The sequence below is a fragment of the Polypterus senegalus genome, chromosome 1, assembly GCF_016835505.1.
Source record: "Polypterus senegalus isolate Bchr_013 chromosome 1, ASM1683550v1, whole genome shotgun sequence".
Lineage (NCBI taxonomy): Eukaryota > Metazoa > Chordata > Cladistia > Polypteriformes > Polypteridae > Polypterus > Polypterus senegalus.
Genome location: NC_053154.1, coordinates 54,144,808 through 54,168,812, shown reverse-complemented (window position 1 = coordinate 54,168,812; position 24,005 = coordinate 54,144,808). Strand labels below are relative to the sequence as shown.

The following is a 24,005-nucleotide window of genomic DNA, read 5'->3' as shown; positions in this document are numbered from 1 at the left end:
AAACTGGTATTTATTTTATGGCTTTTGCCTACCCTGGAATAATGTTTTTGATTGCTCAGCTGTGAGTTTTTTATGATACTATGATTCCCACATTGGCCATAATATATTAAAAAAAAACTATGCATAATTCATTACAAAAAAACACTCCTCCACATAAACTGTAGTGCAGTGTACATGCATGAAAAACAGCAGTCCTGTGCTGTGCTACTTTAATTGGCCACTTATTTTACACCATGTGGATTTTATAGATGTACAAAGAAAGGTTATTAGCAATATGCTATACCTGATCACTGCTAATTTTAACTGAATCATACTGCATTATGGAATTACAGTTTAATGTCATATACATTTCCATTTTAAACAATGCACATTGTTCCAGTCTTCCTGCTATAGCCTACAGAGATGGATGATCCAAATATCTATGAATTTCCATTGAAAGGTAAACTAATACTAGCCTATAGTTCAGCAATCAGACAGAGTATTATGACAATATACTTGGGGAGGTCCAAATGAACTTATAGGAACTTTAGTGCTCGGGAAATTGACAGCTTTCTAAAAGGGAATCTAGATGAATACTAACCCATACAAAAAACACTCAAAAACTACTAAATAAACTCCACGTGTCTTACCTTTGGATTCCGATTTTCATTAGGCATACAACAGACCTTCCTCTTCAGTTATCCTTCAGTTGCATCCTACCCCTTCTATTGAAAGCTTCCATCCATCAAACAATTTTAGACTTCCACTTTATTCAGTTTAGAGTTGCAAGGGCCAAGCTCAGCATTTTCACCAATGGTAGTCTATTCTTGATACGTCCTTAACATTGCTTTATGTGAAGATATTGAGAGAATTACTATTCCCTTATGCGAACATTACCATGCTTTCACTCTATCCAATTACCCTACTGAATTGCAGCTGTATACTATCTATTGGTACCTGCCTACCATTGCCTTCATATATGAGGTGTACCTGAATACATCTACCACCACATTTCTGAGCAATTCTCACAACCCTGAAGATCAAGCTTCACGTGCTTACCCGTATTGTGATTCCTTTAGCCATTTATGCCAATGAAACATGGAAGGCGTTGACAAGTATCAACAAGAAGCTTGATGTCTTCCAGCAGAGGTGTCTACAATGAATTTTCAAGTTCTGATACTACAATCACATCACAAAGAGGTTTTGCGAGGAAGTGGCTTGTGCAAACTCCACATCATCATCGCCCGCAGAAGACTCCGATTTGCCAGCCACATCCTTCGAATGGAGAATCATTGGATCCCAAAGACGGCAATGACATGGGCACCTCTCAACACCAAACAGCCAAAAGGACATCTGTGGAAAACTTGGAGAAAAATGCTGGTTAAAAAAAACTTTACTAAAGACAAGAAATGTTGGAGAACGCTTGTTGTCCGATATACTATGTAACATGGATGAATCTAAGTCTAAACAGTACGTAGGTATTGTTAATTCAGTAATAAACCAGGGAAGAAGGAAACTTTGGAGGTGTTCAAAAGTAACTGAAAAAATTGCGGAGGCGCAATCTGCTTTACTGATTTTTATAATGAGATATGTTTGACTCTTTGGAATACAGCTGATCCTTATCTTCAACAGAAGAACAAACTCAAGACTGGAGTTAGGGGTCAGCCCTTCTTTGACAAAAATTAAAATTTGAAAGCTGTGGCCCAGACAGAATAAATTGACACCTGCTTCCATCCTGTGTGGCACAACTGATATAATACCAGTATATCTGAGATGTCTCTGGATTTACAACAGGTGCCCAAATTCTGAAAACAGGGAAATGTTAATCCAACAGGAAAAACCAGATAATCAAAACCTTCATCACAAAATCCTCTGAGAAGCTGATTAAGAGAGAGGAAACTGTCAAAAGAAGCCCAGTCTGTCTGGTCCATAGCCAATTTGCATACAGAGCAATGAAGATGGTGGAGGATCCCACAGCAACACATCTAAATCTGCGGTAAGAGGGCTTGAAAGGGCCGAAAACTCAATACAGATTTTTTTATATTGATTTCTCATCTGATTTTAATACAATTCAATTACAGTTCACAAACTGATAAATTCTGTTTGAACTTAGTGAGGTGAATAGTGAACTTTGTAGGTTAAATAATGCAAAGAATGAGTGCTAATGGTACTTTTTTCTGATATCTTCATTTTATTCATTGGATCACTTCAAGGCTGCTGACTATCTCATTTTCTTTTATTTTGTATACAAATTACTACAGGAGCTCACTTAGGAATAAGCATACATGTTTAAATTTACAGGTGACACTATTATTGTGAGTCTGTGAGATAAGGACAACAGCCATGGACTCAATGAGTTTGTTCAATACTGCTAAATATCTCAAAGACCAAATATATGGCTGTAGATTGTATGTGTTCTCCTCCCTCCACTCTTTCAATAGTAATAAAAGGGGAGATTGTGGACATAATGAAGCAATACAAGTACAGTATCTAGGAATAATCACTGATATGGGCTAACTTTTGATGTAATTGCTGACTTCAAACCTCAGGCGAACTTTTCTTCTAGTATGTGCACAAGCTGCACACACTCTAAGGTATCAACACATACACAATAATAATTCACAGTCAAATTTCTAAGCTTTGACACCCATTGCTCTGATTGACCCTCATCAAAATTCATTTTTATCTGTGAGTTTTCTCCTCTTCTTCTCAAAGTCAAGCCTTACCTAGCCAATACTTTTGATACACTAACTGGAGTCAAAGTCATGCTGTTTCCTAGCAACCTGAGATGTTCCTGTACCCCTGACCTCCACACAGAATTATAGGTAGGTTTTAATGTACCGCCCACTCAAATACTATGGACACCTGGGTGGTTTATTATAGAAATGACTGCACTATCGAAACTCCAAAAAAGACTTATTGTAGGACTGCGGGGAAATGAACAAAAATTGTAGATTAACGTTTTCAGTTTTCAGAAAACTGCAGATTCAAAGAAGACATGGCAGAAATATTCAGAATAGTGAAAGGAATAAGTATGATGGGTGTAGTTATAATATGAAATGATTTCTTCAATAAGAACACAAGGGCACATAAAATAGTTACTTTACATGAGTGAAAGATGCAGAGAGAGCACTTTAGGCAAATTTAGTTTTTTTTTTTTTTATAGAAGCTCAATAAATATATAGCTTAACAAAAGAAAAAGTGACTGTTTATAATTCTGCCTATCTGTGTGCCTGTCCAGTTGCTAGGGTTAGGAAGAAAAATAAAAAAATAGGCAAAACATGTAGAATAAAGATTAAAAAACAAGAACAAAGGACTAAAAATAAGAAAATTCAGTGTTATTGGCCCATTCTTCTGTGCAGGATTATATGTTGGCAGCATGGTAGTAACTTTGTTGGACTCGTTTTAGCCATGTGAATGAGGTTTATAGCTCTAATGCTAATGACATATTTTCACTTACCCATTACCCATCACATGAAGATAATGATAAATTGTTGCACACATTGTGAACCCAAAGCCCCAACATGACTAGGCTAGGGTCGCTAAACCAGGCCAATGTGGTACCGACCACCACTGCATTTTCCCAGCAAAACAGTGTGACTACAAGAGTGGTCAGTTCAATGATTGATACAGAGAGGAAGCAGCCAAAATGGTCAGCTCTACCCACAGAGGAAAAGGTTGCCTTGAGAGAAAGGGATCAGGCATGTGTTATTAGACCAGACTAAATGGGCAACCTATGTAACAAATAAAAAAAACAAGCTCTATGTATATTACATGGATTTCAACCCATCTTTGATGGCTAGCACAGCTAGTTATAACAAACAACAGCTACGCCATAATGCACACCAAAATTACTAAAACGAATAAAACCTACTGACTTGGCTCAAATTTTAAAAGAGCAGTCACATCAGAGTGATGAACTATTAAGGCATATGGATTTTCAGATCTTGATTTGATGTTATTTTGGATAAGTTAGCTGTATAGGGATCGGTAAGCTTGATTTGGCTGAATGGCCTGTTCTTAAGCTCAGGTATAGGACAAAGTATTTTCAATGGAGAATTGACTACACTTGTTTATTTTTCCCAAAATAAATGAAAAAAATGTAAAAGTGTAAATATCAAAATGAAATGAAAATATGGCATGAGACAGAGTATAGGACTCTATGGAGATCTTTGTTTCTTGGTGCTAAGAGAATTGTTTGCAACTTATGGTATGTGCAACATGATGCCCTATTGTTAACTCTCTTACATTGAATTGTTTAAGTCATTAAGTTATTTATCAAAATATAATTTATCACATATGTATAATTGTATTAATGCTTTTGATATTGTAAAGTCAAGTAGTATTGTTATTGACCTTTTATATTCTACTTAAAGGCACAGCTATTGGAGTTGACCAACAGAGCATTTCACTGCATATTGTACTGTGGAAGCAAAGGTCTGTGATACAGTGCTGTGATCACATATTTGTAGCTGGAAATCCACAAAAGGAGAAAATAAATCACGTACCTTTAAAATAGTTTTTTATTCCTAAGCTTTCAACTCCTATCAGGAGTCATAATCAGAGGAAAATGATATCTGATATATAACAATATATAAAGGCAATATATAACAAATAAGGAGGGGAGGTGGATGTGGTGAGGTTGATTAATGAGCTGGAGTTCGAAGGGTGTTGGTCATAAAGTCTTATTTATTATGTACATGTTCTTCTTTTCAAGTCTGCACATGCTGGGTTCATGTCCAAATATCTGTTAATGGCGTTTTCATTGTATAGCCATGATACAGCAAGCTCTCTGGCACTTTTAGTATCAGCCTTGAATTTTACTTGCACTGCGTCCCATTTTAATGTGTGTTCAGTTGAACTTGTATGTGCATAAATCAGAGACCTTGGGTCCTTCCTTCTGGCAGCATATTGCACTGTATGTATAATGTTTATGTGACAAATAAAATTTGATTTGATTTAACATTAGCAAAACAAAGGATCTGGTTATTGACTTTTATTGACTCTATAACTGGTCTATATTCAGGGAGTGGATGTGATGGTTTTTCTGTTATTAGTAGTCTTGGGTCCAAATTAATGACAGCCTGCACTTGTCTAGTAAAACAGATGAAATAAAGGGAGATTCACTCGAAAGAGACCTGGAATATTCTGTTGTAACTCCCATTAGGAAGCAATCTAAACCAAAAAAACACTTGATATACCTTGACGTATGTGTAATCGATTGCATTACATGCGATTCTGGAAGTGGTTTCGGTTTTCTCCCAGACAGATTTCAACGTGGCGCTCCATTTTCCTGAAAGCATCGGCAAGCGTCTTGGGGGGAATAGCAGCAATTTCACATTGGATGTTTTCCATCAGATCTTCCACAGTGCATGGCTTGTTCTGACAGACTTTCTCTTTGAGCACCCCAAAGGAAGAAGTCTGGTTGTGTCAGATCCGGCGACTGTGAAAAAGCCCCTTTGAAATTACCCTGTTGCTGAAGAAGGACTAAGTTTCTAACAACGTGTGTGACACATTGCACCATCTTGCTGGAAGAAACTTTCCATTAACTCATGATCATCCAGTTGATTCTGACATTGCTTAAACAAAATGGTGACCCAATAGGTTTGCACCATGAAGACGCACTGCTCAATACTGTATACCACTACCCTAATAAGAAGTCGAGTGACTGAGTGAAGGGGTACTGGCGATATGCACCCAGAAGATTAAACATTGTGACAGCTGTCTGGTGCCTACCTCATTGCTCCAACGCGGGGGCATCCCAGGTTGTTAGAAGCTCCATATACTGAGGAGCACATTGCACTTTGTTTCCATTCTAGAGAGAGTTATTACAGAATATTCGGGGCCTCTTTCAAATTAATCTCCCTGTATATATGAAAGGGCAGAGCAGACTGATTTTTCTAGGAAATTACATTCCTGTAATGTGTATAGTGACATTCTTTACATATTCTACAACACTGTGGTGTCCTGGGCCAGTAACACTTCAAGTGAGGTCCAATTAATCAACTAAAGAAATTGATTAAAAAGGCAGGGTCAGTTATGAGAAACAGTCTCGACCAGCTGGAGGTAGTAGCAAAGGAGAAGAAAAACACAAAACAGATGGACACTCTGAATAATGCTGTACATCCTCTCTCTGACACACAAACACTGAGGTCTTTTGGCCAACAAATGAATCAGCTAAAGTGTGTCAAGAAACGTTATACTAATGACAGTATACCTTTATAATACCTCACTGTGACTGCTCTGTTATCATTAGACAAAAGTTTTTGTTTTTTTTTCATTAATTTATTTTGTATGTTTTTTCTTGTAAAATTTTACAATTCTTGTTACATTTTCCTTCGGGACAAATAAAGTTCTATCTATTCCTTGTTTGCTAGAGATACCATTAGCAGAGATTACAACCATGAGTCTTGTTGTCTCATTAGGACATTGCACTTTTTGTACATTTTACTTTTCCAAATTGTTCAAGCTTTCTCAAGCAGGACAACACTGCAAGTTTTAGCTCCTACCACACTTGAATTACACAAAGGTTAAGGTGTCTCGCACACTGTTGTATTCTTTTCTTTTCTGATCTATTTGTACATTGCTGCATTCATTTTGTTTTCTGGCTTCAGGCATTGATCACACTTTTGCAATGAGAATCATTCACAGAACATCACAATGCACCACTATGCTGTACAGTGAAGATTATACTATATTTTGATTCCACCTATTCTTGCGACTTCTAGAAAACTGCACTCATGATCTTTATGCCCACTTCCATCAAAAAGTTACTTTGCTTGTGCTGTGCCCTCCTGAAGTAACAGTTGTCATATGTGTAGCTTTTCCATTCTCATCTTAATGCTCAGACTAGGAGGACACCTTGTTCTTCAAAGACGCGGTTATGCCATATTGTCATAATTTTTCTAAAAGTAAACTGTTTTGAAAACTTTCGTATACTGTTCTTTTGATTGAATCTTTGCAACAACTTTAAAGACTGTACCAACCAAATATGTACATTTCACACTCATTGCATGGACACTTGTGTACACACATGTATCAATCACTTCCATAGATAACTAGTTGCACTAGAGTGATTTCCAAAGGAGGTTGATACTTGTGGAATTTTCTTTTTTTTTTTTTTTATTTATTAATTTTATTACAATCAATACATAGCAATCAAGTTTTACAAAAAAAAGAATTATGCTAAGAACAGATCGATCCCCACCCTTGAGAGAGAGAGCAAGCCAAACGGTGTAAAATTTAAGGCTTGTAAAAATACCTAAATCAACAAATTCTCTGTGCTTTATAAAATCATTTCAAAATATTACTGATTAGATCCTGCCATGTTTTGAAAAAAGTCTGCACAGATCCTCTAACTGAGTATTTGATTTTTTCCAATTTTAAATAATATAACACATCAGTTTCCCACTGACTTAAAAGAGGAGAGTTTGGGTTCTTCCAGTTTATCAGAATAAGTCTGCGTGCCAACAGTGTAGTGAATGCAATCACAATTTGTTTGTCTTTCTCCACTTTAAGACCCTCTGGAAGAACCCCAAACACAGCTGTTAATGGGTTAGGAGGGATTGTGAGTCCAAGACTGTCTGAGAGGTAATTAAAAATTTTTGTCCAGAATAATGTTAATTTGGAGCAGGCCCAGAACATGTGACCTAGTGAGGCTGGGGCTTGGTTGCAACGTTCGCAGGTTGGATCATGCCCTGGAAACATTTTGGAGAGTTTTAGTCGAGACAGATGTGCTCGATATATAATTTTGAGTTGTATAATTGTATGCTTTGCATATGGAGCTTGAGTGAATTCTCTGCATTGCTACTTTCCACTCCTTTTCTGATATATTAATTGAGAGGTCATTTTCCCAGTGTCCTCTTGGATCTTTGAAAGGAAGGGATTGTAAAAGGATTTTATATATTGTAGAGATGGAGTCTAACTCCTTGAAATTGAGCAATAATTTTTCCAGCGTGGATGAGGGTGCAAGATGAGGAAAATCTGGAAGGTTCTGTTTAACAAAGTTCCTGATTTGAAGATAGTGAAAGAAATTTGTAGCTGGAATGTTAAATTTGGAATGTAATTGTTCATAGGATGCAAAGACGTTGTCTATATAAAGATCTCTAAGCAAGTTAATTCCAAATTTTTCCAGATATTAAAACTGCATATGTTTGTGAGGGTTGAAAGAGGTGGTTCTTTTGCAGGGTGCCACAGAAAGAAGCTTCTCCGTCTTAAAATGCTTTCTACATTGGTTCCAGATTCTAAGTGAGTGGAGCACAATTGGGTTATTAGTGTATTGCCGATAACGTGTGTTTATTGGAGCACAAAGCAAGGAATACAAAGAAGTACTGCAGGATTTTACTTCTATTGCGGTCCATGCCTGTGTATGTTCTTCTATTTGTGTCCAGGTTCTTATCGACTGTATATTTGCGCCCAGTAATAAAACTGGAAGTTAGGTAGAGCCATGCCGCCTTCTGCCTTTTGTCTTTGTAGGGTCGCTCTTTTGATGCGTGGATGTTTAGAATTCCAAATAAATGAGGTTATTGTTGAATCTAATTGCTTAAAGAACGATTTATTAATGTATATTGGTATGTTTTGAAATAAAAAGGAGCTTAGGAAGAATATTCATCTTAACAGTGTTAATTCTTCCAGCTAGTGTGAGATGAAGGGTTGACCATCTATGCAAGTCTTGTTTAATTTTTTCCATGCAGACGACGAAATTTTGTTGATAAAGAGCTTTATGTTTACTTGTGATGTTTACCCCGAGGTATTTAAACTGTTCTGCAATGATAAAAGGAAGGGTGTCTAATCTAATATTATATGCTTGCGAATTCACGGAAAGAGTACACTTTTATTCAGATTAATTCTGAGACCAGAGAGCTTTTGAAATTCTGTGAGTGCTGCTAAGACTGCAGGCACAGAATTTTCTGGGTCCGATATATACAGTACCATGTCATCTGCATATAATGAGATTTTCTGTTCCAGTCCTTCTCTGCTAATCCCCTTTATCTGATCAGTATTTCGACAATGTATTGCCAGTGGTTCAATGGCAATTGCAAACAGCAGTGGTGACAAAGGGCATCCTTGTCTTGTGCCACGTTCTAGTTTAAAGTAGTCTGAGCAAATGTTATTGATGCAAACTGAAGCTTCTGGGTTAGTATACAGTAATTTAATCCATGCACAAATGTTGGGCCAAACCCAAACTTCTCCAAAATAGTAAAAGGTATTTCCATTCAATCATGTCGAATGCTTTTCTGCATCCAATGATAATAATATTTCTGGGGTGTTTGATTTAGTTGGTGAGTATATTACATTAAACAGGCGTCGAAGATTTGAAGATAAGTGTCGGCCCCTAATAAATCCAGTTTGGTCTTGTGATATTACTGAGGGGAGCACTTTCTCCATCCTTCTAGCTATGATTTTAGAGAGTATTTTAACGTCGTTATTCAGAAGTGAAATTGGTCTGTATGATGCACATTGTAATAAGTCCTTATTTTGTTTTGGAAAGACAGTGATTAGTGCTTGGCGAAAGGTTTGTGGAAGAGATTGGTTATCTCTGGCTTCTGTAAATGTTGCTAATAGGAGGGAGCTAGCTGAGCGGAGAATTTCTTGTAAAACTCTGCAGGGTAGCCATCAGGGCCTGCTGCTTTTCCACCTTGGAGTGACTTTATAGCATCCAGTAATTCTGATAATGACAGAGGTTTATCGAGCTCCTCCACACTTAAAGCGTCAATTTGTGGTATCTGTAATTTATCCAGAAATGCATTAGATTGTATATTGTCTTCTTTAAACTCAGTAGTATATAGGGATTTATAGTAGTCTCTAAAAGTGTACATTATATTTTTGTGTTCGATGATTTTATCTCCGTTCGTGTTAGTAATTACGAGATTGCGTTGCATACATCTTGCTTGTGAATTTGTTGCGCTAAAAGCTTATTAGCTTTCTCTCCATGTTCATAATAATGATGTCTGGATTTGTAAATTAGTTGTTCGGTTTCTTTAGTTGTCAAGAGGTTTAATTCTGAATGTAGAGCCTGCCTCCTCTTATGTAGAGTCTCGCTTGGTAGTCTGGCATGTTCTTCATCTATTTTAGTAATTTCGCTTTTATCTCTGCTACTTTCTTCGCTTCGGATTTATTTCTGTGGGAAAGATATGAGATAATCTGTCCTCTTAAGAAGGCCTTAAGAGTTTCCCAGAGTATTCCTGCAGAGATCTCAGGGGATGTATTTGTCTCTAGAAAGAATTCAATTTGTTTGGATATAAATTCAGTACAATTCTCGTCAGCTAATAGAAGCGGATTGAGACGCCATCTGGGGTGAGTGTATGGGGCTTAGTAATTTCAGCTCCAAGATCATCGGAGCATGGTCTGAAATAACAATAGCATCGTATTTACAAGATTTAATCTTAGGCAAGAAGTTATTATCTATAAAGAAGTAATCAATCCTTGAGTAGCAATGATGTACTGGTGAGTAGAAAGAATATGTTCTTGAATTTGGGTTTAAAACCTCCAGGGATCTGATAAGTTGTGATCAGTTATAAACTTTGTAATTATCTTTGCGGTGTTAGTTGCGTTCCCCTGTGGAGGAAGTCTTATCTAAAAGTGGATTTAGAACACAATTAAAGTCCCCAGCCATTATAAGTTTATGAGTGTTCAGATTGGGAATGGATGCAAATAAATTTTGTATAAATTCCTTATCATCAACATTAGGTGCATAAACATTTATCAAAATCATTTTACAGTTAGATAAGTCTCCCATGACCATCACATATCTCCCTTCAGGATCCAATACTACATCTGATGCTACAAATGGTACTGTTCTATGTATGAGAATTCCCACCCCTCTAGTTTTCTTTGTAAAACTAGAATGGAACATTTGGCCAGTCCAGTCTTTTGCAGCCGGAACTGATCCTTACTTAGTAAGTGGGTTTCCTGTAAAAATACTATTTTAGCATTTAGACCTGTTAGGTGAGAAAGTACTTTCTTTCTCTTTAATTCGTGATTCAGGCCTTTAACATTCCAGCTTACGAAGTTAACTGTCCCATCATGGAGACACTGATTCTGAGTTTTTGGTGTCATATTATAGTCTTAACTGGAAGTGAAATAGTTTAGGTCTTAATTTCCTATTCCCCAAGAGTTGTTGCCATGCAGCTTATTATTACGTTGATAGTTATAATTATAAAGATTGAGATGATAGATTAGATATAGATCAAGCCTGCTCTCTTTCTCTTCCCCTTAACCCCCACCCTCCCTTTTTGCCTCCCCAGGTGAGGCTAAAACCCACTTCATGCAGTCCCAGTCCTCTGACATACCCAGAGACAGAGCACGTCCAAAGCACATCAAGCCCCCATGCAGTGGGCTTTAAGGTTAAAAGATAGAGATATCTGTTACCAATATAGTCTTTAAAAGAGGAAAAAAAAAAAGAAAAGAATTTTGCACTTATATATATATATATATATATATATATATATATATATATATATATATATAATCTTCATCAATTTTAGTGCATTAAGATGATATCCCCAGATAATAAACCCAGGTGATGGTGTTAAAGATGTGTCCAAAACAAGCATAACAAGTCTTAATGCAGTAATAGCAATAACAGCAAACCAAGGGTATGATATTGAACAGTCTCATTTAGGGTACACATGAAATAATTAGAAAAGAAAAAGAGGAGGAAAACGTAATTAAGCACAATAAAACATAAACATTTAGCCCTAGTAATACTAAGTAATGATAAGTAATAAGTAAGTAATAATAATATAAGAATATGAGAATATATGCTGATAAAAACCCGTATTTTAAAACAAATAGATCAGACAGTAGATTATTAATCCTAGCTTTATCATTTACCGCCATGACTCACAATTATGTATCAGAATAGTCCCGGATCAGCTTTCTTAACTCATTTTCTGCCTCCTCCTTGCTAGCGAAAACATAGAAATGACCCTGCCATTCCACTTTCAGTTTTGCGGATACAGGAGGCCGTATTTGACATTGGCTTGCCGTAGCGCTGTTTAATATTATAGAAGGCGGCGTTTGATAGCTGTTGCTGGAGAGAAGTCAGGGAAGACGCGAATGTGGCAATCTTCATATATAATATCTTCCTTTTTTCCTGAGGAGTTCCATCACCTCTAACTTAAATGATAATCGTTCAAAACGAACTATAAAAGATCTTGGTCGGGTCTGACGGTGTTTGATCAGCGCTGTAAGCCGCTGCTATCTCAGATTCTGCTTTAAAGTCGCCCCGATTATTTTAGAAAAAGTTCAGTTCGAATTTCACGGGTTTAAACTTTCTCGATTCTCCGCAGGCCTTCAATTCTGACATTATACCTTCTATTCCCATCTTCTAAAGCAGCCAGTCTGTCTCCAAGTTTTTCTCCGAGTTTTTACATTCAACTGACATTTACTGCTCTTTCCTCGGCACTGGCAGCTAGATGTTCGGCTATTTCGATCCGATTCGTGAATGTCTCACTAAGATGCTCCAATCGATCAGCAAGCGGGCTCAGTTTAACCGAGTTTTTCTCAATGCGCTCTTCAATTTTACCCAGCACCTGTCGAAGTTCAAGTTGTACTTCTTGACGCAGCCTTTCATTTGCCTGTTGGATTTCCTGTTTTAATTCCTGTTTCAGTCTCTCAAGTGCCTTTGCCGTTGCTTTCTCATTAGCCTCTCGCTTTTCTTTATATCTTGCCTGAGCTCAGCGAGCAACACTTTCAGTTCAGATAGCTCAAATGTGCCTTCTTGTACCGTAGATGAAGCAGCAGACTCTGCTGAAGCCGGTGTCCCCGCTGCTCCAGTCCCGCGTAATTGCGTAACTGAAGCCGCGGACCTCCCGGCCTTTTCCAGTTTCAGGTAATCCTCTCCAATCGGCGAGCTATCCACATCTGCACTCACGATCGCACCTTCGCTCCCCTTTTCGCTCTCAGCCGGCGACGATGTAGCGGACCGTGGTCCCGAGGAGTCTGTACTTTCGCCCATCTGATCCAGGTCTGTCTCTGAGAGGCCGTATCTCGAACTAGGGCTTGCTGATCGCAGCTTGGATGTAGCTTTAGTCTTCGATTCTTTCGGACCCCCTTCTTGTTGGCCATGTTTATATGTGTTTACATATACTGTAGCGGTCCCTCTCGGGTTGAATAAATACAGGATATCTCAGAATAATAAGCAAATAATATGAAAAATAGCACCACTGCTAGCGGAGCTCCACTTCAGACGTCCATCTCTCGCATCGGACGAGACCAATAATAATTTTCTTTTTTTAATAGTTTATTTTTCTTGTTTTAATAGTTCATTTAGTATAATTTGTAGAATTTAAATTTTACTGGGGAATGACATCCTTCACATCTTTTGCAGCTCTGTGTTGGCCAATGTAATTTTCTATTCTGCAGTGTGCTGAGCTGGTGGTGTCACTTCAAGAGAGGCTCACCAAATCAACAAACTGACCAAAAGGGCAGGCTCACTCAGTTATGGGATGCACTCTTGACTCTCTGGAGGTGGTAGCAAAGGAGACAAATAAAACAAATCTGAGTACCATTATGAACAATTCTGCACATCCTCTCCCTGACACATTGAGTACTTTCAGCCAACAAATTATTCTGCAGTAGTGTGTTAAGAAATGCAACTGACAACAAAATTCTACCTCAAAATATTCGCCAAGCATTAATTAACATATTTCCTAAGAAAAATAGGACTTATTGCAATGTACATCATACAGACCAGTCTCTCTTCTGAATAATGACATTAAGATACTCTCCAAAGTTCTAGCCAGAAGGATTAATAAAGTGCTTCCTTTTGTAATATTACAAGACCAAACTCAAATTAATTAAAGGCAGACACTTAACTTCTAACCTTTGACGTCTGTGTAATATAATATAATCTCCCATTAAGTCTAACATCCTAGAGATCTCATTATCTTTAAATGCAGAAAAAGAATTTGATATGTTTGAATGGGACTTCCTATTCACCAAATTGCACAAATTTGGGTTTGGCCCAAACATATGGATCAAACTACTTTATACTAGTCCAGAAACCTCAGTTTGTGTTAACAACATTATTTCAGACAACTTCAAACTAGAATGTGGTACTTGACAAAGATGCCCCTTATCCTCTTAGCTCTTTGCAATCACCATTGAACCACTAGTTGTTTACTTTTGAACTGCATCAGAGATAAAGAGGATTCTCAGAGAAGGACTTGAACAGAAAATATCACTATAGGCAGATGATATGGTACTAAATATATCTGACCAACAAAATCCTGTGCCAAAAGCATTAGCAGATTTTCAAGAGATATCTGGACTCAAAATACAATTTAAATAACATTGAGCTCTTTTCAGTGAATTCTCCAGCTCAAAATGTTGGACTGGATACTTTCTCATTTATTTTAGCAGATCAGTTTAAATATCACAAGCAAATATAAAGCTCTGTTTCAATAAAATGTTGCTGTCTGCATGAAAATAATGAAATGATATGAATAGATGATCTACCCTTCCATCTTACATTAGCAGGGAGAATCAACTTTGTTAGGATGGCCATTCTTTCCAAGCTTCTCTTCTAAATTTAAAAACATCCTCAAATGCATTAACATTTTTAAGACAATAGACTCAATCATAACTTATTTTATTTTGAATTCAAAACATACACAATGGAAAGGATGACTCTACAATGACCTAAAGCAGAAGGTGGCATGGCACTACCTAACTTTCAATTCTATTACTGGGTAGCAAATATCAAGCTATAAAGTCCTGGGGCCTCATGTATAACGCCGTGCGTAGAACTCGCACTATAACATGGCGTAAGCACAAAAGCCGAAATGTGCTTACGCACAGAAAAATCCAGATGCAGGAATCTGTGCGTACTCCAACTTCCACGTTCTTCCGCTACATAAATCCCGACCAGCGTGAAAACTAACTCTCGTGCACGCGCATTTTGTAACGCCCCAAATCCTCCCAGAATTACGCCTCTTTGAATATGCAAATCAATATAAATCGCCCTTAAGCGCAGCCTTCTGTGAAAAGACAATGGGAAAAGCACGGGGAAAATATAAGAATTTCAGCGAATACCAAGTGGAGGCAAAGGAAAAACATACTATTTGTTCAAATAAGCCGTGGTATAATCAACAAAAGGAAGTTGATCGAGTGGCATAGCGTGTTGGAGAAACATGAAAGCTCACATTCACAAAATCGCACAGTGCCGGAAATAAAAAAGAAGTCGCATATCAAAGTCGCCGTGGAAAGCCGAGTTGTAAGCCCACTGTCTGAATGTCATATGAAAGCTTATTAGGGTACAGAGAAAAAAGGCACACAGTGGGGAAAAAGCACGAAATGTCCACTTCAATCTCGACATTTCCACTTTAATCACGTAGTTTATTTTGTCATTAAAGTAGAACATCATAAACTTCATCTTAAAATCGTTTAATTAACCAGTTTCTAAAATCACATCGTAATTAAAGTAGCACGTTAAATGCTTTGTTTTGTATTTGATCTTCTATGTGATCTATGTGTGTGAATCACTACTTGCTTCTTAAACCGGCTCTCTTCCTCCAACTGGACACAGAATCAATTACATTCGTGATATTACAGCTCTCTGAATAACTAAAATACTGAGATGTATACGTGATGTCATTTTCATGATGATAGGAGTTAAAGAACGTTTGTGCTCATGACACAAGCATTTCACTTTTGCCGAAATTTGTCGCTGTGTTTTTAGCTGTGTTGTTATTTTATCTTTCTGTTTTATATTCAATATATATTGGTGGCCGCCCAAGAGTCCTTGCTTTTCTTTCCCCAAGTAACCGATCACCATACAATCAGCTCTGTAATAGAAGTTAAGCCATCTGTAAGCTTAGCGCCGATTCTTCAAAACGTTTAAAGAACATTGAAATATCTTCGTAGTACATGTTTAATTATTCCCAGTGAAGAATATAGATTATTTTAATGAAGTTAAAGTTTTATCTGTATAATTTAACAAACATATTTTGCTGCATTTCACCTTAAAAATGATATCGTCATCATATGTAAATACGCGCTTTATAAAGTGGCTCAGGTTGTGCGATATTATAACTATAGTGAAAGTTTACAATGGGTTGATTGTACTTATAAGTACAAACAGTTCTACAAGGAGCACTTGATTGGCTGCATTTAAAGTTCTTGGGATGAAACTGTTTTTGAACCGCGAGGTCCGTACAGGAAAGGCTTTGAAACGTTTTGCCGTGGCAGAGACAGCGTGTGCTTAATGCCGTATATCGATAATTCTCTTTCCGATCAGCTGCTGCTGTGATTCACACTCAGATACAGTGATATAAATACTCCGAGTGGTGCAGTGAGAGAAATATGGAAAAAGATGATCCGCTGTGGCAACTCCTAACGGGAGGAGCTGAAAGAAGAAGAAGAAGAAGAAGTGAGAGTAACAACGCTAAAGCAGCTATGATATTTGGAATACTATGGCTGCTCCCTGGACCATTATATTGTTACGAGTTAATTACAATCAGATGCATTACACTAATAAACAATATGCGGTTAGTTTCTGTGTATTTATAAAGCCGCGTCATGAAAATAATGAGTAATCACACAAGAACAGTAGCACTGCTTTGACGCTGGGTGCCGCCAGTTTGCAAAACCGAGCGGAGAACTTGCGTCACGACAAGGCATGAGGTACCGTGGAAAAGTGCGTGGCTTTACGCCAAGTGTAGGTTTTATACATCGCGATTTGAACGTGGAAAAGTTCTTACGCAACATTTCTGTGCGTACGCACCATTTATACATGAGGCCCCTGGACATTGACACAAATCCATTAATTTATACAAGCCTGGTCTGCATTAGAAATAAAATCTTGCAGTACTTCTTTATATTCCCTGCTCTGTGCCCCAGTTTATACAAATTACTGTCAATACATTAATAATCCAATTGCCATTCATTCTCTCAGAATATGTAGTTAATGTAGGAAGCACTTTAAGACAGAGAACCTTTAATCTATTGCACCTCTACATAACAACTACCTTTTTCCACCCTCTCAAACTTATACACTATTTAATGTCTGGAAAATGTATGGGATTAAAACACTTAGAGACTTGTACATAGATAATGTCTTTGCATCCTAAGAACAATTACACTTCAGATTCAACCTCTTATTAACATATTTTTCCACTACTTTCAATCTAGAAACTTTGCTAAACAGAACCTGTCCAATTTTCCTCACCTTCCACCTTTATTGATCAGTCTTGAACATTCAGATAGCATCTCTACAATTTATAAAAATATTTTAAAGTCCCTTCCTTTCAAAGACCCCAAAGTACATTGGGGAAAGGATCTGTTACTTAATATTTCAGAAAAGGAGTGGAAGGCAGCCATGCACAGAATACGGTCTAGCTCCATATGTGCAAAATACTCAATCGTTCAAGTTAAAATCTTTTATTGAGCACATTTATCACATTTAAAATTATCCAAAATGTTTCCAGGACAAGATTCAATCTGTGAACATTGCAATCGAGCTCCAGCCTCATTGGACCCCATGTTCTGCATATGCACCAAATTAACAACATTTTGGACAAAAAACATTGCATGCCTCTCAGACAGCCTTGGTGTCACAATCTCTCCTAATCCATTAATAGCTGTGTTTGGTGTACTCCCAGATGGGCATAAAGTGGAGAAGGACAAACTGTAATTGCCTTTACTATACTACTATACTACTGTCATGTAGACTTATGTTGCTCAGCTGGAAGAATCTTAACTCACCTCTTTTAAGTCAGTGGTTAACTGATGTTATATACAATTTGAAACTCGAAAAAATCTAATTCTCACTCAGTGGATCTGTTCAAAACCTTTTAAAAACATGGCAGGATCTAATTAATAACATTTTAGAATAAACTTCTACTTCAGGGAAAAGGGTACTCTACCTATCTTGTTTCCTTTTATTGAGTAGTTCTGGGTGCTGGCTCTCTTCTCTTTCTCTTGGGTGGGGGTTGAATTTTGCTTTGTTTATTTGCTTTCTTAAGTTTGGCTTAATTATATGTAATGGTATCTGTTTCTAATTAAAATTAAAAATAGAATTAAAATATTCTAATTAAAAAAAATAGAAACACTACTGGGGCTCCTTTATACCCACAGCAATATGTTTGCATTATGTCTCACTGTGACTGTGACAGGCAAGTATGATGTTTTCTTTTATTTCATTTAAATTTTTTCCTCCTTTTAGTCATTCTGGTGTGTACAGTATATATATGTATATATCTATATATTTATATATATAGCTTCTGTAAAAAGTCAGATTTCCCCTGGAGACAAAGAAAGATCTATCTGTCTATCTATCTACATTGTAGAGTTTTATATTTTAGCGTTGACAATAACATTCTCTGTTTCCACAATCCACCTCAGGATCCTCAATGTATAGGTTTTGGGATCACTGAAGCTATGACTTATCTATCATTTTCACATTGGGAAGTGCCCAGTTATTTGTAAGTAATGTTGCTTCATTCCATCTGAATTCTACCATGGTTTCCCACGTTTGAGGTGTTTATCAGTAACATGTGAAACTCTGCCTTAGACTTTAAACGATTTCTCTGAGGTTTGTTTTGTTGTGTGCTTCCCCGTTTTTTATATTCCTGATTTTGGTATTTCTCTTCTACTATATGCTATCTATCTATCTATTTGCTCTATATGCTCCATATTTTTGTATTGTTTTGTACTAATTTGTTTGGAAAACATAATTTTGGCTAGTATTCTGATTCCCACATGTCTTCCTGACTAGTTTAGAATTTTTCAGAATTGATTCACAATCCTAAATAAATAGGTATATACAGTAGTATAACTTAAAATCAGTTCAATCGATGAAGGTGTCCTGTTTAACAACGGCAAGGCAGTAAGAGTGTCCATCATTTTGTAGACCTTTATTACTTCACCAACAAGAATTTACCATTCCCTGTACTGAAGGTAGCATCCATGTATGTAGCCAGAATATGACACCAAGAAATATTTAGCAACCTTACACACACTGCCTCTGTGATGCACAACAACAGTAATGCCTTCCATGTTGTCAGCAACAATTTTTACTGCTATATCATAAATCTTTTAAAAGGGGAAACCTCTGTACATGAGGGGTGCAGTATCATTCCAAAGAATAGGACAACCTCCTGACATCTTCTAGAATATTATTCGAGCTATACCTTTGTTGTAAAAGATTACATGTAAGCAGAACCTACTTTACTTATGTCATTATTGCTGCAAAACATACATTTATTCCTTTCCAAAATGTAAACATTTTATCTAAACTGTTTTGTGTGAAGTCAGCAGCTATACTGTCAAAAGGAAAGAGTTACTCATAGAGTATGTTTACTTTCTATTTTCTAATGAAAACTCTTTCAATAATCGGTACTTGGTCTCTCTGTTTTGGTGTTAGGGTTTTCTTCCAAATGTAAAAGTATTATTAATTTTATGAAAACTTGTAAATTTCTCCTGTCTGCATGTAGGTGTTTGTGTGTGTCTGAATCTTCTTGCTGTAGTTCCACCTTGAGCTCGTTGTTGCCAGGAAACGCTCTGGTGCCTTGTGAGTCTGAACACAAATAAACAGGCTTAAAATGGATCTGCTTAGCCTTTATGACTGTAGAAAGTAACCTTTTGTGTTAGTGTGCATTGTTATACTAGAAGTCCTGCTTTATACAAAAAATATATGGCGGTATTACTGGCAGTACATTATCAGCTTCTGCAGTGCTGTAAGTGAAAATGTGTAATCTCTTTAATTTTTGTAGGAGAATATTTTTTCTACTTCAGTGCACTGTACATTTTGCTTAGCCTATCTTGCAATATGGGCTGACAATGTAATTTGCAGAGGTAAATGTAAATGAGGAATCATTTTCTTCCTGTCAGAAAAGCATATTTTTAAGAACCATGCTATTTTTTGTAAAGGCTTGTAATAGTGAATAATGGAACATTGTATTCCTTTATTTTACTTTTTTGAGAAACTGTATCTTTACACATTTAAAATAATGAAATGGCTTTATGTCTAATATTTCAACCTTTACGGCTAGCAGTACTTTATCTGAATCAGTCAATATGTGTTTTACAAAGTGCCTTTGAAAGTGGTCATTGTTATAAAACATTTTAAAACAGAGAATAAGGGTTTGTGTCAATTACACAAAGTGTGCAGAAAAGTAGGTACATGAGAGTAGAGAAAATTAATATGGGGCAGCAGTCAGAAAGGATATTTAGAAATTCACTGCAAGGACTGTATATTGCGAAGTGGTGCCTAGACAGTCAAAGATTGCCAAGGCAAGTCTACCACAAGGTTAGCACTCGGGCAGAGCCAAGTCCTACCGCCCTCCTATGGGGAAGGGGTGGGTGAGAGACACAGACAGCAAGAAAACTCAAGTACATTAAGTGTGGTAACATGGGGGCCACCAGAGGGTGATATGTACTGTAGTGTGCTGTGTGCCGATGAAGGGCATTAGGCAGAAGCATCAGCACTAATGTGGGTGTGAGAGACAGAGAAAGAGATGATCCAGGTGGAAGAATGCTGTCCTCCCCTCTGACACCAGTGGGCAGGCTATTCAGCAGGGACACTCTCCATATTAAGACCAGGAATGAAGTGTCAGAAATGGCAACACTTCCTGGCTAGTAAAGGGCATATGGTGAGGGAAAACAGGGGACTGTGCCACCTGTGCGTGGGGTGCTGCCTTGATGACCTTTTCCTTTGATGGAAACGGAAGGCTCAAGTCTACCAAAAGTATGCAGGAATATTTTGGACATAATAAATAAATATGCAAATTAATAAAAGTTCTGTGAAATGTGACAGTAAATAAAGAAAAAGAGCATCAAATGTGCATATAAATAAATAAATGTGTTGTGGTATATGTTTTTTGTTACATATTTATTTATTTAGTTTAGTCCATAATATTTCTCCAAATGCAACATAAAATACAACTTGAATATTTATTTCATCATTTCTGCAAAGCTTGTAGATGCCTACCTAAGAAAACTCAAAGCTGTAACTGTTGCCAAAAGGGGCTTCTACAAAGTACTGAATTAAGGGTCTTAATTTTTATATGAACAAAAGATTTCAGTTGTTGATTTTTAATACATTTGTAAACCTTTCTGAAAACATGTTTTCACTTTGTCATTATGGGCTATTCAAAGTAGACTGATGGACAAAAATGACAAGTTTATATGTTCAAAATTAAATCTACAACACAATAACTATGTACAAAGTGAAGGGGATCGAACACTTTCTGAATCCACTGTAAATAGCCTTCTAAGTAATTTATGATTATAGTTTACATCTTTATCCACTGGATACAAGTAAACATTATTGTTATATAATTGCCAAAATCTCCTTTTCTTCATTATAATAGATTGTAGTCACAGTTGCAAATGTCCAGTTATTAGTGCATGCCAAAATAAGCTGACTAAACATTTATACATAGCCTCTTCATTAAAGGTGCTTAATTTGTGTCCTTGGTATTTTTCCTGTGTTTATAGGTCTTCAACAAGACCACCTCACAATATTTGACTAACAGTCTTGATGAAGAATTCTGAGACAAACAGAAAGCTAATATAGATTATTCAGGTTGATCATAAAATTATCCATTATATTAGAATAATGTTATTAGCTTACTTTCAACATATTCATTACTGGAGTTTAGGGAACAGTTCATACAAAGTTATTGGAACTATACAGATTTCAATGAAGTCATCACAAAATAAATGATATGTAATTGTCTGCAGCATTAAAGTTGTCACTAAAGCTAGGCATAAAAGCTTGCCACTACTCTCCTCTTCATTGCCCATACCATCATTTTCCCAAAACTTACTTAATGTTAACTACTACCTTAAAGTTTAAATAGATACATATAGTTTATTTATCCTAAATGGGAAATTAAAGCAAAACTTTACAGAAGCTCAAGAAAAACAACATATAATACTGTATATAATAACAGAAAAGAGGGGTGCCAAGCAGGGCACCCTGTATAATTGTTTGAAGCAAAGTAAAAAAAAAATGCAATTATTGCGGATTTGTTTCTGCAGATGCAAGTTTAAAACCAAATTTTCCCAAGATGATGGGGCTTCCAGTTTTGGGCCCTGCTGACAAGTGATATCATAGGTTTTCTAGCCATCAATTGGTCTGTGGAGGGAGGAAGAGAAACTGGCATTGGAACACAACACCAAGCCCTGGAATGGCAGTAGAACTGCAGTCACTAGAGCCCTTCAGCTGTCCCCTATACCCATATATATAAAAGACGAAGCAAAAGACAACATAAAGGTTTGGGGTTTCTGGCCCCGTATACTGAAGAGTTATCCACAGCAAAAACAAAATAATACAAGTCAGGTACATGAAATGAAATTTTCCCAATGCACAACACGAAAGATGGCGTCGGCGGACATTTTATGGAGGAGGAGCCAGGAGTGGAGGAAAGTTGGGAAGGAACCGTGGTGAAAGATGGGATTGATGACGTCAGTAGTAGTGGACGGAGGAAGGGCGGAAGTAACGTACTGCGGGAAGAAGCACGCTTATGGCGGCGGAGCGTCTTTTTTGTTATGTAGACTCCCTGCCGGCGAATGTCTTCCCAAGCGTATTAAGGTCCATCCGCGGTCCCCTACTCACGCGTGCATGACTATATATATATATATATATATATATATATACTAACAGAATACCCAAGCTTCGGCGGAGAGTAGTGTGTTAAAGAAGTTATGAAAAAGAAAAGGAAAAATTTAAAAATAGCGTAACATGATTGTTAATGTAATTGTTTTGTCATTGATATGAGTGTTGTTCTCATATCTATTTATATATATATATATATATAAAAAGAAAAGAAAGCATTTTAATAATAACGTAAAATGATTGACAATGTAATTGTTTTGTCATTGTCATGAGTGTTGCTGGCATATATATATATATACATACATGTGTACATATATACACATACACATATACTATGGGGTGCCAAACAGGCAAATAAATTGATTTTGTGAATATATAAAGTAAGTCAGAATATATAAAGTCAAAACTTGAATATATAAAGTCATCGCTGGAATATATAAAGTAAAAACTTGAATATATAAAGTCAGCGTTAGAATATATAAAGTCAGCGCTGGAATATATAAAGTCAAAACTTGAATATAGAAAGTCAGCATCGGTATATATAAAGTCATTCCTGATTATATAAAGTCAACATTGGAATATATAAACTCATTCCTGAATATATAAAGTCAAAGTCAAAATCTATTGATTGAAACGACTCTGAACTGAACTAAGTGAACAAAAATGTATTCAGAAAAATAAATAAAAAAAACACTGTTCGGTTAATGTTTTGAAAATGATGCATGTGCCCTGCCCAGGATTGGTTCCTGCCTTGCGCCCAGTGTTGGCTGGGATTGGCTCCAGCAGACCCCCGTGACCCTGTGGTCGGATTCAATGGGTTGGGAAATGGATGGATATTCCAGCACTTACTTTATATATACCGACGCTGACTTTATATATTCAAGTTTTGACTTTATTTATTCCGACAGTGACTTTATATAATCAAGTTTTGACTTATATATAGTTAAATGTAGTCATCATTGCGTAACTTTTTCTTTACCATAGAAATTTAAAGATCAACTTCCATTCCTAACAAAGATATTTCTGGCGACTAAATAGAACCTACTTATATCCAAATTCGAGCTATTGAGCTGTAAGCCTGCCTGCCTGAATAAGTCACCTCGCTTCGCTCTTATTTTTTTCATTTAATCATGGTTAGTGGCTGAAAAATTATAAAATGGAAGGAGGATTACACTGAGTATGACTTTACCAAAACAATTATTGATGGCGAATCGATTATTCATAAAGCTTCAATTGGTGATCTGTTTTTCTGTGTTAACCTCATATTTGTTCATACTTCTTCTCAAACCAAGGGTGTGCGAGGGTAAAATGAATCGGGAAGCGTTGATCAATGTAATCGGTGTGCCATGAAATAATGCAGTGACATAAGTTCCCCTTTGCTTGTATTGCAAAGTGTGATTAAATGTGTGATTTTTTAACGCTTTATGAAGCACATTCATCAAAGCTTCTCTGCTGTGTT

The 24,005-nt window shown here is 36.8% G+C and overlaps 1 long non-coding RNA gene across 4 annotated transcripts in view; it reads right to left on the bottom strand.

The window, feature by feature from the left end:
• The window catches only part of LOC120526177, a 41,689-nt gene that overhangs the window by 3,766 nt on the left and 13,918 nt on the right, over positions 1-24,005 (bottom strand). For 2 of the 4 annotated variants that reach the window (XR_005633085.1, XR_005633089.1), the window contains exons 1-2: positions 1,039-3,802; positions 630-826 (exon numbers count right to left, since the gene is read on the bottom strand). This is a non-coding gene — a long non-coding RNA (uncharacterized LOC120526177). Of the gene's footprint in view, positions 1-629; positions 827-1,038; positions 3,803-24,005 lie in introns of those variants that run through there. The other 2 variants (XR_005633088.1, XR_005633090.1) reach the window with 2 other exon arrangements.